Source organism: Natrix helvetica, assembly GCF_964273705.1.
Source record: "Natrix helvetica genome assembly, chromosome: 5".
NCBI lineage: Eukaryota > Metazoa > Chordata > Lepidosauria > Squamata > Natricidae > Natrix > Natrix helvetica.
In genome coordinates this window covers 4058875-4071118 of record NC_138551.1, presented here as the reverse complement: position 1 = coordinate 4071118, position 12244 = coordinate 4058875, and the positions used below count along the sequence as shown (strand labels likewise).

Sequence of the window (12244 nt, the reverse complement as noted above, 5' to 3'; positions counted from 1 at the left end):
AGTTGCAAACTATCATTTGTATGCATTCCATAGGCTGACTTTGCTTTATCTCTGGTTTCTTTTCTCTGGGTGATTTAGCCTACAGGCAGTCCTCACCTTACGACCCCAGTGGTTGTTAAGTGAGGTGCCCTTGATTTCATGATTTTTTTGACAGAGTCATTGAGTGAATCACTGCATTGTTAAATGAATCGTACTGTCTTTAAGTGAATCTATTTCTGTTCTGTCCTTAAATCCACGCACCATTCATTCAAATCAGAATCCAATGAAGATCTAAATAAAAGATTATTTTTTTTCCCAGAAGTTAAAATATACTTTTATGGTTACATTTTTGTTAGTGCATGTTTCACTTAAGAGACCATTTTAAGAGAATGAAAAAACAGAATAATCATATTACAGCAATACTTTTTACTGCGTTAACTGTAAAATAAATGAGAGCTAAGTGGAGTGGAAACGGTATTTTTTTTTCCCGTAACAGCAATCTATTCTTATACCCAAACGAGAAAAAAAACAACACCCAACCATTATCCAAATCACGAGAAAGGCTAATCACCACAAAAGCAGTGTTTCACAACTTCAACAACTTTGAATAGGATAGGATAGGATAGGATAGGATAGGATAGGATAGGATAGGATAGGATAGGATAGGATAGGATAGGATAGGATAGAATTCTTTATTGGCCAAGTGTGATTGAACACACAAGGAATTTGTCTTTGGTGCAGATGCTCTCAGTGTACGTAAAGAAAAATAAAATTGAATACATTCATCAAGAATGATAAGATACAACACTTAGTGATAGTCATAGGATACTAAATAAGCAATCAAATCATACTAGGAAACTAAATAAAACAATATAAATCATTATAAAGATACAAGCAACAAGGTTATAGTCATAAGTAAAAGGAGATAGGTAATAGGAAGATGAGAATAATAATAGTAATACAGTGTTAGTAAATAGTTTGACAGTGATGTGGGAATTAGTTGTTTAGCAGAGTGATGGCATTCGGGGAAAAACTGTCTTTGTGCCTAGTAGTTCTGGTGTGCAGAATTCCCCAGCCAGCGATGCTTCAGGTAGTCCTCGACTTACGACCACAATTGAGCTCAAAATTTCCATTGCTAAGCAATACAATCGTTCACTGAGCTTTGCCCCATTTTACAACCTTTCTTGCCCCAGTTGTTAAGTGAATCACTGCAGGTGTTCAGTTAGTCACATGGTTATAAAGGGACTCTGGTTTCCCCATTGACTTTCTTTGTTGGAAGGTCAGCAAAAGGAAATCAGGTGACCCTGGGACACTGAAACCGTCATAAATATGAACCAGTTGCCAAGTGTTTGAGTTTTGATCATGTGACCAAGGGAGGCCGTAACGGTTGTAAATAAAGGTAGTCCTCGACTTACAACAGTTCATTTAGTGACCGTTCAAAGTTACAAAGGCACTGAAAACAGTGACTTATGGTCGTTTTTCACACTTACGACCTTTTTTGCATTCCCCATGGTCTTGTGATCAAAATTCAGGCGCTTGCCAACTGGTTCATACTTATGACCGTTGCTGTTTCTCAAGGTCATGCTATCACCCATTTCAATATTTTTAACAAAGTCAATTAAAGTCTTACTATATTATCAGCTGCAATGATTCACTTAATCATGGTGACAAGAAAAGTCGTAAAACGAGGCACAACTCCATTAACAAATGTCTCACGTAACAATTTTGGGCTCAATTGTGGTCGTAAGTCAAGAACTACCTGAAACATTGCTTGCTGGGGGATTCTGGGAGTTGAAGTTGAAAAAAAATGGTTGTAAGTCACTTTTTTTCAGTGCTGTCGTAACTTTGAACAGTCACTAAACAAATAGTTGTAAGTCGAGGACTACCTGTATAAAGAGTCAATACAGTCCTGTTGTGGCGATTGCTTCTTTAACTGCTGATAAATGAGAGTTAAGAGGGGTTGAAGCCTCTCTGAATGGAACCCTCTCCCCAAAGTGGGACTGGAAAGAGAGAAAGAAAATATATAATTGATGGCTCAGAGGCTCAGACGTTGAGCTTGTCAATCAGAAAGGTCGGCAGTTTGATGGTTCGAATCCCTAGCGCCGCGTAACAGAGTGAGCTCCCGTGACTTGTCCCAGCTTCTGCCAACCCAGCAGTTCAAAAGCACGTAAAAAATGCAGGTAGAAAAATAGGGACCACCTTTGGTGGGAAGGAAACAGCGCTCCACACGCCTTCGGCATTGAGTCATGTTGGCTCCATGACCACGGAGACGTCTTCGGACAGCGCTGGCTCTTCGGCTTTGAAACAGAGAGGAGCACCGCCCCCTAGAGTCAGGAGCGGCTAGCACAGATGTGCGAGGGGAAACTTTACCTAAGACCGGTGAATATAAGTGAGGCAAAGTGTCAGTCCAAGTGGCTCCTTTTTAGAGAACTGCTCTCAATGTCAGATTCCGTTTCTGTGCAATGGGTTGGGGGGGGGGTCTGGTTCCTTTGCCCCCTTTCTGCTGAGTCCCCCAAGTTCAGAAGCGCTCAGCACACGCTCAGAGGCACGCTTCTCCCTGGATTTGAATTGTTCCCCTGGGATCCCATGCGGGACAAGGGGGCAGTTACTCCAACCTGGTGCCCTCTAGACATGCTGAGTTTTGCAACCTCCGCAGGATTGCCAGGAGGGATGTGAATGACACACACACACACACAAACATACACAAACACACATACACACACTGCACCCTTGTGGCACCTGGTTGGGGAAGCTGGCATTGTGTCAACGGCTTAGTAAAACAAGGCAGCTTTATTTATAAACACACCAGTGGTGGGTTTCAAATTTTTTTAGAACCTCTTCTGTAGGTGTGGCCTGCTTTGTGGGAGTAGCTTGCCAGCCATGTGACTGGGTGGGGAGTGGCTTGGCAGTCATGTGACTGGGTGGGCGTGGCCAACTTGTAAAATGTGGTGAAACTCACTTACCAACGCTCTTGCTTAGCAACCAAAATGTTGGCTCAGAAACTCTGGCATTTGAAGCACGCAGGTCTTAAAGCTGTCAAGTTACAAGACCCTCGCACCCCTAACCCTTTAGAAAAAACCCCCCAGGGGTGTTCAAACTTGACAGCTTTAAGACTTGTGGACTTCAGCTCTCAGAATTCCTCCTCCAGTCATGTTGGCTCAGGAACTCTGGCATTGAAGTGTGCAAGTCTTAAAGCTGTCAAGTTACAAGACCCTCGCACCCCTAACCCTTTAGGAAAAAAAACCCCAGGGGTGTTCAAACTTGACAGCTTTAAGACTTGTGGACTTCAACTCCCAGAATTCCTCCTCTCGCTCTTCATCTTGATGTGGGGAAGGGCAGGGGGGGGAGGGAGCTGGAACCAGTTCTAAACGGCACTGTAGATTTGTGGAACCTCTTCTATAGAAGAGGTTAGAAATAGCAGGAACCCACCCCTGACACAGACAGACAGACACACACACACACACACACACACACACACACACACACACACACAGAGGTATGAAGTTAGCACCCATCCTTCTAGGAAAATGACATATTCTAGGAAATATTAAAAAGGCAGAATATTATACTTCCCTGGATGATAAATGGAGAAACCTGTTTTTTTAGAGGCAGGAAGCAGACTTACTCTTAATAGGCCCCACCCTCCTCAGTAGCCCATGCCAGATGCCCGCACTTAAGAGATGAAGACATAGATAGCTCTATTCATAAGCAAACGCCCTCACCCAAGATCCCACAAAGGTAGGATTAGCCTCTACCCATCTAGCAACAGAACTCACCACATGGCCCCTGGGAAGTTTACATCATCACCCAGTAAGAGTCAACCAAGCTTGGGACTCAGGACAACCTGCAGAGTTGCCTCTGCATGGCCCCATGGGAGTCTGACAACCAATCAGAATACAAGCTCAAACTCAAAAGCCCAGAAAAGGCATAAAACCCATCTCAGCGTCTCTCCCCATTTTTTCTTCACCCAACATCTTCAAGGGACGTGGTCCTGTCCACCATTAAAACCATCTTTCCAATCAACTTCCATGAATCCAGGGTCTTTTTCCCCACTTGGAACTGAACCCAGATGGGCATTTCTTCCAACACACACACACACACACACACACACACACACACACACACACACACACACACACAACCTAGCAGTTCTAAAGCAGGTTAAAAATGCAAATAGAAAAATAGGAACCACCTTTGGTGGGAGGGTAACAGTGTTCCGTGCGCTTTCGGTGTTGAGTCATGCCGGCCACATGATCACGGAGACGTCTTCGGACAGCCCTGGCTCTTCGGCTTTGAAACGGAGGTGAGCACCGCCCCCTAGCATGTATATATATCTATACATCTATATTAAAGGTTCCCCTCCAGAACCTGCTGAATTTCACCCCTGATAGATAGATAGATAGAATTAGATAGATAGATAGATAGATAGATAGATAGATAGATGATAGATAGATAGATAGATGATAGATAGATAGATAGATAGATAGATGATAGATAGATAGATAGATAGATAGAATTAGATAGAGATAGATGGATGGATAGATAGATGATAGATAGATAGATAGATAGATAGATAGATAGATAGATAGATAGAATTAGATAGGTAGATAGATAGAATTAGATGATAGATAGATAGATAGATAGATAGATAGATAGATAGATAGATTGATTGATTGATTGATTGATTTAGAGATAGACAGCTGGATGGATGGATGGATGGATGGATGGATGGATAGAATTAGATATAGATAGATAGATAGATAGATAGATAGATAGATAGATGATATATAGATAGATAGATAGATAGATAGATAGAATTAGAGATGGATGGATGGATGGATGGATAGAATTAGATAGATAGATAGATAGATAGATAGATAGATAGATGATAGATAGATAGATGATATATAGAATTAGATATAGATAGATGGATGGATAGATAGAATTAGATAGATAGAATTAGATAGAATTAGAGATAGAATTAGATAGATAGATAGAATTAGAAACATAGGTTGATAGATAGAATGAATGAATTAGATATAGATGGATGGATAGATAGATAGATAGAATTAGATAGCTAGATATAGTGTGTATACACACACACACTCCCCCCCCCCCAGTGAAGGAAACTCTGCTCCCCGCTCTTCAGATTTTCTCTTGCTGTACCCCCGAAAGTTCCCCAACCTGGCGCTCACAAGCCTGCCGGAGGGGGGGGGGGTGTTACCTGCGCTCCAACGCGTAGGTTGCCCGCGATCCGGACGGAGGCTGCAAACCCCCAAGTGCCACTGGAGGGCGCCAGGTCGGGGAAACTGCGTCCCGCTAGGAGCTTCCGAGGAGCGAGGCAAGCCAAGGCCAGGAGGAAGCGTGCCTCTGAGCGTGTGCAGAGCGTTCCCCAGCTCCCAGACTCCGCAGGGTCCAAGGGAGACAGGTCTGCGGGGGAGAAACGGCCGGCAGGGGGCGCGGCAGGGTGGCGCTTTAAAAGAGCGACCCGAGCCGGCTCTCGCAGGCTGTCCGAGCGCTGCTTTCGACGGGCGGACGCGCGGCCGGGCAAGGACGGCCGAGGGAACGAGGGAGCCCCCTTTTGCAGGGGCTCCGACTGTCCAGCAGCCGTCCAAAGCCGAAGCATCGCGCCGGGGGTTCCTCTTTCCTGACCTGGATCCGGACAGGTGAGTCCCGGGACTGCCAGCCGTCCTGGAGAGATCCCTGCGGCTCCAGCTATCCGGCACTCTGCACATGCACAGAGGCAAGGAGCTCTCTTTCGTGGGGGGGGGGAGGGCGCATCCTTGGACGGCTGCAAAGAATGGATGGACTCAATCCGGCGCTTGCCTTGCAGCAAAGGAGGCGCAAGAAGGTTGCAAGGCGGAGGCGTCCGCGCAAGATCCGGGATCGTGGGGAATCCCGCAGAGATCTTGGGGCTGGGACGGAGTGGGGCGACGGGGAGACCAAAGAAGCCCCGTCGATGCGCAGTCGGGTGGCTGCAGGGGGGCTCCTGCGTCAAAGGGCTGCAGCCCGGACGTTTGGATCGCTCGCTGGGCTGGGCAGCTGGGCGCTTTCTGAGATTCCCCCCCTCCCCCAGTGGTACCAATCAAGGAGAATAGTAGCTCGGAGGGAGGGAGTCCTGGGGGGCTGTCTGAGCTTGGAGGGTTTTTTGGAGACGTTTCTTGACCCAACTAGGGAACACCATCAGTGTTAGAAGGGAGTGGGTTTTATAGAGGAGGAGGAAGAGGACTGTTGGGTCCTTGGTGCTCTTTGAAATTGGTGGTTTTCTTGCAGACGTTTCATTACCTAACTAGGTAACATCATGAGTGCTAGAAGGGAGTGGGTGTGTGGAGAGAAGGAGGAGGAAGAGGAGAACTTGGTGCTCTTTGAGCTTGATGTTTTTCTTGCAGATGTTTCATTACCCAGCTAGACAACATTATCAGTGCTAGAACGGAGTGGGGTGTGTGGAGAGGAGGAGGAGGAAGGGGGGAGAGGAGGAGGAAGACTTGGTAGTCTCTGAGCTTGTTGGTTTTTTTGGAGATGCTTCATGACCCAACTAGGTAACATCATCAGAGCTAAAAGGGAGGAGGGTTTGCAAGGAAGAGGAGGAGGACTGTGGAGTCCTGGGTGCTCTCTGAGGTTGGTGTTTTTTCTGGCAGACGTTTCATGACCCAACTAGGGAACATCATCAGTGCTAGAAGGGAGAGGAGTTTGTGGAAAGGAGGAGGGGAGGGGAGAAATACTATGGAGTCCTGAGCTCGGTGATTTTCTTGCAGACGTTTCATGACCCAAACTATATAATATCATTATTGCTAGTGATGTTACCTAGTTTGGCTGATGAAACATCTGCAGCAAAGCATTAAGGACCCCTCGTCCCCCACCAGAAGCTGTGGAAGAAACGATTGGACAAACCACTTGTCTGGAAGGGTATAGGGTTTCCTGCTTTAGCAGGGGGTTGGACTAGAAGACCTCCAAGGTCCTTCCAACTCCGTTATTCTATTACTCTGTTGTTCCCTTACTCTTCTGTTTTGTGAGCTTCTGAGGGTCCACACCCCCTAATCCAGAATGCACGACTTAACATTTGAATTTCTGAAGGGAAGGGGTATTCCCCCCCCCCAATAGCAGCTGCAATTCATTCTCTTGTCTCTTTAAAGAGGGAACCGAATCCTCTAACGACAAGCCTGTGAGGTAGGCTAGTGGGATAAGGTGGCACTCTTGACCTCTTGCAAAACACCCAGTTCCTCAGTTGTAAACCCCCCCCCCTCCCCCAGAAAAAACTTCTCCACCATAAGGAACCTCTCTCCTGACTCAATTCTGCCTTTGGAAAAATGAGGCGCCCATCATATTTAATCAGGGAGGATGGGAACTGTAGTCCAGCGGTGTTTGAAGATGTCAATTCCCTGGCTGTATTTCCTGGGTGTTTCCAGGTAGCACGGATGGGGAGCTTAGAAACTGCTCCTCGCGCAGGCTGCAAATAGAGGATTACCCAGAGCAAAGGTGAGACGATCAGACCGCAGTCCTTCGTGCATGTCTAGAGTTCATTTCCTTTGGTGCAGGCTAGATCGAGAGAGCAGCTATAAAATTGCAGGAATAATCGGTAGGTCGGAAGGGCGTTTTCTGCTCTTCCTTCGCGGCTCTGGATTTATGCCTTTGGCGCAATCTCTCTCTCTTTCTCTCTTCTTCCTGGAAATTTGCAAATGGGCACTCAAAATGTGGAATGTGACACATTTAAATGGTTGGAAAGAAAAGAGAGAAAGAAAAGAAAAAAGCGAAAACTGAATCCTGCAGCCTGCTGTGGCACAGGTGCTCCTCGACTTAACAACTGTTCGTTTACCAGCCATTCCAAGTTACAACGCCAGTGAAAAAAGTGACTTGTGACTGTTTTTCACAGTTGCGACCGTTGCCGTAGCCTCACTGCCAGGGGATCAAAATTCGGAGGCTCGGCCACTCGGTTCATACTTAATGACTATGGCTGCGTCCCGGGGTCATGTGATCCCCTTTTGCGACCTTCTAACCAGCAAAGTCAAGGGGGGAGCCAGATTCACTTAACAACCGGGTCACTCACTGAATCGGCTGCAGTGATTCATTTAACAACTGAAGCAAGAAAAGTCTTAAAGTGGGGCGAAACACACTTAACAGATGTCTCCTTGAACGAGAGAGATTTGGGAGTTCAATTGTGGTCGTAAGTTGAGGACTGCCTAGAAATGGCTAGTATTCCTATGCAAAACTAAAAAATTGAACTTGTATGTTGTTAGCTTATTCTATTGCGCTAAAAAGAGTCAGAAGTCAATGCTTTTCTCTTTCTTTCTTTCTTTCTTTCTTTCTTTCTTTCTTTCTTTCTTTCTTTCTTTCTTTCCCTTTTTACCTTCCACTTTTTCCTCTTTCCTTTTTCCTCCCCTACCTTCTTCCCCTTGTTTTAATTTTTCTTTCTATTTTGTATTTCGACAAACCAATCAAATTTGCAATACTGCAAGTTGAGGACTACTGTATGGGATTCCTTAAAAAGCAAACAAGAAAAAAGGAAAGAGCGAAGGCAGGAGTGGGGAACACGGTTCCAGAAATGTATTTAATTCGCCCCATTTATTTACTTGTATCAATGCATGCAATATACAGTAATTGGCTAGTTGGTTGTCCGTCTGAAATGATTTCCCATTTTTCTCTCCCTGCCACCCTCGGAGTGGCTCCCATCGATCCAAAATGCCAATAATCAAATCAGCGCAGGGAAAAGCAGCAAGTCTTCAAATCAGCCAGCTGGCTGCAAAAAAAAATAATAATAATGCAGATTTGCAGGGGGTTTTCTCCCTGCACCCAAAATTTTGGAAGGAAAAAAAACCCCCACTTGTTCCCTTTTCCAAATTCTAAGGATGACGGAGCAGTAGAATTAATTCATTAAACACTGGAAGTCTTTAAGAAGATGTTGGATAGCTATTTGTCTGAAACGGTATAGGGTTTCCTGCCTAGGCAGGGGGTTGGACTAGAAGACCTCCAAGGTCCCTTCCAACTCTACTATTGTATTGTATTGTATTGATTTTGGGGAGCAGAACAGAAAATTGCAGTGACGTGGTAAATCCAGTCAGGAAGGACATTTGACTTGACAGAGTCAAAGTCAACACACACCGAGAGAAAGTCAGACACCGGTTTTCTGCAACATTTCATTGCAGTCCTACTGGCTGCGCTCCACAACAGAAAGCATCAATCGAAGAGGGTTAAGTTGGGGGAAAAAAAGGGGGGACCTCACCAAACTGTTGTTGGGTTTCGAAACATCAACGGCCATTTTGTCCAAAACATCGCCAGCATCTCTGAAGATGTTCCAGATGTGTTTTCCTGCTGAGAGCAACAGGGTGCACACTTGAAGCATTTAATTCTAAGGAGCCTTTTTAAGGGAATTATCTGCAAACTCCCATCCAGAAAAGCCAAAAATATTCTCGCCCACGAACGCCGATCTCCTTAGCTGACCCCAGAGGTAAGATAAGATAGATAGATAAATATAAATAGATAAATATAACATAGATAAATATAAAATAGATAAAAATAGAGATAACAAAGCTGCTTGTGAATATTGGTAAATATTTGTGGCCAGCGGCGGGCATTTGACGGACATCCTATATAATGCAGTTTCATGTTTCCGACACAATTCGCCTGTAGCCTCTTGGGAGATTCCCCAACTTTCTTCTTTGCATGTTATCGTAGATTTACAATTTTTGGTCTTTTTAAAACCTCTTAAATGCTTAATTGATGGTGGCTTTTTTGGCAGTCCGTGGTGAAATGTGGAACATAATTGCTCTTTTTTTTAAAAAAAAAAGTGCTAAAACCGATCTCTGGTTCCCACTTCAGTGCGCAGCAGCTGTGAAATAGAAAGTAGTTTCAGATAATCCCACATTTTTAATCTCTTTCTGATTTGTATCTCTCCTCCTCTGTCTCTCTCTCTGTCTCTCTTTTTTTCTTTCTTTAAACTAATCCTGGCAGGTTGTGGGCTGCCTTGCTCCGTCCTGCATCTGACATTTCGTGATCTTTGTATTTAAAACAATTCCTCGTTTTTATTTGTATTTAATGATGCATGGAGCCATTCCACCAAGCGGCCTCTTCTGGTCTCAAAATGCTCTGGAGGAGAAGGGGGAAAAAATGGAGGATCAGGGGTTGACAAGAACAAAAGAAAAAGATAAAAGAAAACAGAATAAGTTGGAAGGGACCCTAGAGGTCTTCTAGTCCAACCCCCTTTGGAAAATAGGTTGACCTCCCTCCTCTTTGTGGCAGCCCCTCCAACATTGGAAGACTGCTATCATGTCCCCCCTAGCTCTTCTTTTCATTAAGCTAGACCAGTGGTGTCCAAACTTGGGAACTTTAAGACTTGTGGACTTCAACTCCCAGAATTCCCCAACCAGCATGGCTGGCTGGGGAATTCTGGGAGTTGAAGTCCACAAGTCTTAAAGTTCCCAAGTTTGGACACCACTGAGCTAGACCTACTCAGTTCGATCAAGCAATCAGAATAGAGCTGGAAGGGACCTTGGGGATCTTCTAGTCCACGGACCTGCTCAAGCAGGAGATCTGATACCATTTCAGACAAGCGTCCAGTCTTTTCTTAAAAACCTCCAGTGATGATGAAGCGCCCACAATGTCCAAAGCCCAGCTGCCCTGCAACCGTCCTTCCTGTGTTTTAGCCTCCAGTCCCCTCATCGTCTTTGTTGCTCTTCTCTGCACTCTTTCCATCCAAAACGGGGGCCTTTGGGGCAGCCAGGGGGCTGGAGAAAGGCCCTTCTTGCTCTTGAAGGACCTCTGGAGCCTCAAAAGCATCAGCTGTGCTTGGCCAAAGCTTTCTCCCTCAAAAGTTACTTTGAGAAAAAGAATGGCGAGACGAAGACTAACGAAGAGCCATTTGCCTTTTTGGAACAGGAGCTGGCTTAAGCATTGCCACTGGACTTTTTTTTTAATGTCAGATAATAACTTCCCTCCAGAAGCTGTGGATTCTCCAACACTGGAAGTTTTTAAGAAGAGATTGGACAACCATTTGTCTGAAATGGCATAAGGTCTGCCTGCCTGAATAAGGGGTTGGACTAGAAGACCTCCAAGGTCCCTTCCAACTCTGTTCCTCATTCTATTCCTCATTCTATTCTATTCTATTCCATATTATATTATATTATATTTATTATATTATATTATATTATATTATATTACGGTATATTATATTATATTCATTATATTCCTCATTCTGTTCTGTTCTATTCTATTCTCCTATTTTATTCTATTCCTTATTTTATTCTATTCCTTATTCTATTCTATTCTTTATTCTATTCTATTCCTCATTCCATTCTATTCTATTCCATTATATTATATTATATTATATTATATTATATTATATTTATTATATTATATTATATTATATTATATTATATTATATTACATTACATTACATTACATTACATTATATTCCTCATTCTGTTCTGTTCCATTCTATTCCTTATTCTATTCTATTCCTCACTTTTCCTATTCTATTCTATTCTATTCCTTATTTTATTCTATTCCTTATTCTATTCTATTCTATTCTACTCCATATCATATTATATATATTATATTATATTATATTATATTATATTATATTATATTATATTATATTATATTATATTATATTATATTATATTATATTCCTCATTCTGTTCTGTTCTATTCCTCATTCTGTTCTATTTATTCTGTTCAGCACACTCACTGGATATGCATAACATCCCAAACTGGTTGAACTTAATCTAATTTCAACTTTTTTGTGATTTGCTCTGCTGGTAAACTCGGGGATATTTTTAAAAATGGGGCTTTAATTGCACGGGCGCCATCTTGACCTCCTTGACCCTCCTCATGGTACACGTCTATGGTTAGCTGACAGTTCAGTTGCACTAAAATCATTTTAATAGGTTGTTGGAGAGGAGAAATATCTGTTGATCCCAGAGTCTGTTCAATCCAGATTTACGTTACGGGTGCAATTGACGTCAATTGTGCAAAGATGCAATTAACGCTTTTGCTTAAATGTGCATCCTCCACCTAGGAAAACAAGGATGCAAATGACAATTTCAGCCGTTATGAAAAATATCAGCTGGAAAATTAACAGCCGTATTATAAATGAGCACAAATGACATCGCGTAAATCATGTTTGGGTCCCTCTGGAGATGAGCTCTGGTGGTTTGGAAATGAAATCAGAAAGATAAATGTTTTTTTCCCCCTTGCCTCCAAAATGTGCTAAATGGAGATTCAGAGCATCGGTCTTATAGGTAGTGCTCAACTTGCAACCATTCATTTAGAG

The 12244-nt window shown here is 43.6% G+C and overlaps 1 protein-coding gene across 7 annotated transcripts in view; it reads left to right on the top strand.

Annotated features, from left to right (window-relative positions):
- Positions 1 to 12244, top strand: part of NMUR1 (neuromedin U receptor 1) — a 70990-nt gene that overhangs the window by 42682 nt on the left and 16064 nt on the right. The window contains exon 1 of one of the 7 annotated variants that reach the window (XM_081956122.1): positions 5508 to 5645. The exons of 5 other annotated variants lie outside the window; for them this stretch is intronic. The gene's annotated coding sequence lies outside the window, so the exon portion shown is untranslated. Of the gene's footprint in view, positions 1 to 5507; positions 5646 to 9295; positions 9422 to 12244 lie in introns of those variants that run through there. One more of the 7 variants, XM_081956121.1, reaches the window with a different exon arrangement.